Consider the following 4,589-nt stretch of genomic DNA (forward strand, 5'->3'; position numbering starts at 1 on the left):
TAAGTGCGCTAGACAGTGAGAGAGACAGACGGAGTCGAAGCAGTAGTGGAGACGAAGACGTAGCGGAGACGAAGCAGGCAGAGAGAAAGAAAGACAGCGATTACGGTCGGCGGGAACTGAGGATAGCAGACACAGAGATCGGAACTATAGTTTGCGGGGACGGACAATTAAGTCCAAGCACAATAGAAAGTGAGTGAATTGTTGTGAACTATAGTGTGTGTAACTGTGAAAATTAAGTACATTACAAAGTTGTATTGAGGAAGAATAAACAAGTTTTATAAAGAAAGGACTTGTATCTTAGAAGAATTAACAAAGAAACAAACAGAGACGTAACAATAGGTTTCTTTTTAGTGAGTGTAAAACAAGTAAATACACCAGTTTGATTTTTGTTACATATCTGTTTTGTTATTCTTTGTGCCTATGTGACATCTTTTGCTAATAAATGGATTTTAGTAGTGCTGTAGTGGAATTGTCATGAGTTTTCTTGAATGATAAAGCAACACAATTAATAGCAGACTAATAGTACAGTGATAAAACTTTTCATCACTCTTTTATGCTAACAAAGCTCCTACTATGTTTAAACAAACATATGTTACATCATATAGACAGTGATGCTATCATTACAAAGATAGTTGCTTGCAATGTGGTAACTTGTTTGCATCAGTTTCTACAGTTAGAAAATGAGAAAAAAGACAAAAAACACACATATTTATTAATATTTTGAAACTATTACTCAACTAACTTTAAAAAATAGTAAAACAATATGTGATTATTACTATCAAGAATATAAATATGGAATACAAAACATTTAATGAAACTTTTAAAATTAGTTTGAAACTTTCTATTTCATATAAAGATGATGCTTACCTGATCACACCCAAGTATAATTTTTCTTTATCATTGGTATTTGCTTTCGGATTCTTGAAAAGGTGATACATCTTGAATGAAGACATAAAAATACTGAATGTTAACATTTTCCTTACTTGAAAATCTATTTCTGATAAATACTCACCTCCTCACACACAAATGCTATTTCCCTCATGCACCTGCCTATGAAATTTGTATGCTACTAGCTTTGAGCTAACTCCCACCTAAATTCACCTGTTTAAAGTCTAATTTTTGTATTGGCCCTTCCACCATTTCAGTGTTGGATTCTACTATTTCTGTGTATTTGTGTAGAGGTGAGTTAACATTTTACTATTCTGAAAATGTATTTTCCACACATATTCTCACCTGTCCAACCAAGTTTTGGTGTACCTTGTGTTTTGTTTTTTGCCTTTTCTAAAAATGAAATTAACGTATCGTGAGTGCAAGTGCATAGGGGGAGTTACTGAGCATGGAGGTTCTGTCATCCTCCTATTAGTGGAGGGCTATTGTTCAATAATAATGTCATCATGCATCAGCACAGCTCATGTCAAATACATGAATTTAGGTGGGAATTAGCTCAAGGATAATAGCATGCAAGTCTCATAAGCAGACACACGAAAAATATAGCATTTCTGTGCATGAAAGTGAGTTACCATCTTGGAAATAACGATTTTGATTAAAGCTACAGTTAGTTTGTATCTTTCTTCCATAGACTTAAATTATTAACATTTAAGAAAACTGTTGAGCTGCACATGCAAACATTTATCTTAAAACAATGGTGATGGAATATAAAATCAAATCAATAACAAGCAGATATCTATACCATTCCTTAGAAGAAACTATTTTTCTTGCTAAGTGTTATAAAATGTTGGTCATTAAAGAATCACTCTAAAATTACACAAGATATCCCACTTACAGGAATATCATAAAACTTGGAAGTACAAGTTGTTTCATCTGTGTCATAGAAGATAACTGTCACGCCAACCAGTATTCATAATACTGATGATTAAAAGACTAAACAACAAAAAAGGAATGTTTCACAGCAATAAACTTCAACATTTTTACTCATAAATCATTTGAAGTAGCTGGTAATCCATTGAATAAAATGCTCAGTATTGAAATAAAGTGGAAATGCTCTTTCATCAGCATATGTAATTTTTTTCTGCTGTATCTACTAAGTAAAAATATATAACTTCAAGTGCTCAAAGTAACTCTCATTTTACACTTTTTAGCCAACCAGTAAATAAACTTTATCCAGAGCAATGCTCTACATTTCAGTTAAACTACAGATGAAGTTTAGTTCTTTGTGTAGAATGCTTTACAGATTCTTAAAAGGACTGAACTTGTTTACAATCAGCACAAATAGTAAGGTAATAAATACATTGGTCATCTTTTTGTTAAATTAAACAGGTAGCTGTCATTTTATAAAATAACTTAAATATGAATAAAATGTAGTTCACAAGGAAAAAACAAAACCCTAAACTGAAATACTGCAATGTATATGTTGTTTTCAGGTCATTATTGTGGATTGTACAAGAGTAGCTTTCAACAAAATACACATTTAACTGGCATTTTCAGTAATCAAAATCTAATTATGTGGTGAAAAAGTCCTGTTGGATTTGTGTAGTTTATATTATGATGTAATTTCTTTTTATATGCTTTTGAACTACTATTTAAGCAATGGTATTTTGAATCATAATGAATTACAGATACCCAGAATTGGAGCTTTGAAATAAAAAACAATACAGAACATAAAGATCCTTCCCTGAGAAAGGAATGGTAAAACATTTTTCATTGATGAGTGGTGTCAAGTAAGTATTTTTGACATTTATTTAACAAATAACACATGTATCACCTAAGCAGTGCAATAAGATGTCTTCTCGTACGACTCTGAAGAAGACACATGAAAGTGTCAAAACTAGTTTCCGAGACATTATTTTTATATTTTATTCTAAAGTGTGGTATATTTTTTTACATTTTTACTTTTCTCATGGATAAGTATGCAAAGACAGCCTTGAAGGCCCAAGTGGTCCCTCGTTGTTCGTATGTTATACGATAGCATTACTGTCAACAGCGTAGTGTTTTTCTAAAATAACTTGAATTTGATGAAATGACAAGAGGATTGTAATTGTAAATATATTTATAGGGCTAATATTATAATGAAAATAGTACTACTATTACTAAGTACTAACATACGACATTAGAGCATAATCATATATGAAAATACATCAGGTTAAAATCCAAGGAACTTAATAATTTGCCCATAACTTATATACCTTACCTTAATAAAACTAAAAGTTAAGCACAAGTTATTGTAACTTACGTTTGTAACCAGTGTTAACCTATACTAAGCCTAAAAAGCACCATCGTCAAGTTAAACTTGATATACTAATACTATCACTATCTCTTTCCCTTTCACTGTTTCAGCGAGTTTCACTATAATTTTGAAAATGTTTCAATCAAATCTACGACTAGCTAAAGTAAACCTGTAGTTTTATTTCTATCTCTTAATCGTTTGACTTTCATACAAATTGTATTATAACAAGGTGTCATCAAATTACACCTAAGCTTAAGTTAATTTACAAGTTAGAGCAAGAGTAAAGAAGCTTACCGTCTTTCGACATTTTTCAGTACCAATTTTTTCGTATCCACTTATTCACACCTCGATCCTATTTAATTTAGTAATAGCAGTACTAAACTATCACAATACTGATAAATTTTTATGTAAAAATAACAATTACTAAGTTTCAAATAACATTATTTTACTAATTTACTGGTAATTAGTGATTTGTGCTAATCATCTACAGAACGATATTTCCCGTAACATCTTGATAACGAGGAACCCACTTTTTACAAAACGTTTATTCCCGTAACATCATTGATCTGAAGTATACTTTCAATTTTTCTTAATAAGTATTGATAATTTGATAACATATACGCCAAAGGCTAAAAACCTTAATTGCATTACTCACTTTACTCAAATAAATCATTCTTTCACGTTTTTTTTTTTTTTGTATATTTTATGATAAAATTTTCTATTTTTTGTGGAAACGCAGGGGACTAATAATAATATACACAATTTTATTAGATAATTGATTACTTGGACTCTCCAGTTTCCAATGGTACATTGAATAGTTTTCAAGCTAAATATAATAATGGCAGATTTAATCACTTGATGCGGTGTTAGTTTCGTCTATACACTATATGTATAGTGTATATAAAATGCAATAAATACAACTAACTCTCAGTTTTCGTTCATAAAAACGCGACAGTAATTGCTTCTCTTTATTCTTTTGCACTGAACGAGTTCTTGGTAAGAAGAGATTTTGCTTGGTATTCATTATATGATGTAGCAACAAAAAACCTGTTTTTGAAGTGCCGTATTTCCAATTAGGCGAACTGGACACTTGCCGAGAGCCCATCAACTCAAAACTGTGGATGGACAATCCCCTTCCTCTCCCCCCGAGTAATTGAGCGTTAAGTCAGAAGGCTTATGATGCTAAAAATTGCGTTTCGATATTCGTGGTGGGCGCAGCACATATAGTCCACTATGTAGCTTTGCGCTTAATAACATTAACAACAACCAAACCAATGAATAATATTTTTTTTTACAAATCTATAGTTCTGATGAAAAAAAGATAGCAAAAGTAAAATAGGTGTTGCGTCAGCGAGATCACGTGACTATTCTCACGCCCTCTGCTTTTTAGAACTATCCTGTACCT

At 31.6% G+C, this 4,589-nt stretch overlaps 1 protein-coding gene across 1 annotated transcript in view; it reads right to left on the reverse strand.

The window, feature by feature from the left end:
* LOC106460168 (ankyrin-3-like) overlaps positions 1–3,623 on the reverse strand; it is a 22,397-nt gene extending 18,774 nt beyond the window's left edge. Inside the window, exons 1-2 of the mRNA XM_022386820.1 lie at positions 3,479–3,623; positions 868–938 (exon numbers count right to left, since the gene is read on the reverse strand). The gene's annotated coding sequence lies outside the window, so the exon portion shown is untranslated. The remainder of the gene's footprint in view (positions 1–867; positions 939–3,478) is intronic.
* Between the last annotated feature and the right edge of the window lie 966 nt (positions 3,624–4,589).

This window comes from Limulus polyphemus, unplaced genomic scaffold (assembly GCF_000517525.1).
Source record: "Limulus polyphemus unplaced genomic scaffold, Limulus_polyphemus-2.1.2 Scaffold722, whole genome shotgun sequence".
NCBI lineage: Eukaryota > Metazoa > Arthropoda > Merostomata > Xiphosura > Limulidae > Limulus > Limulus polyphemus.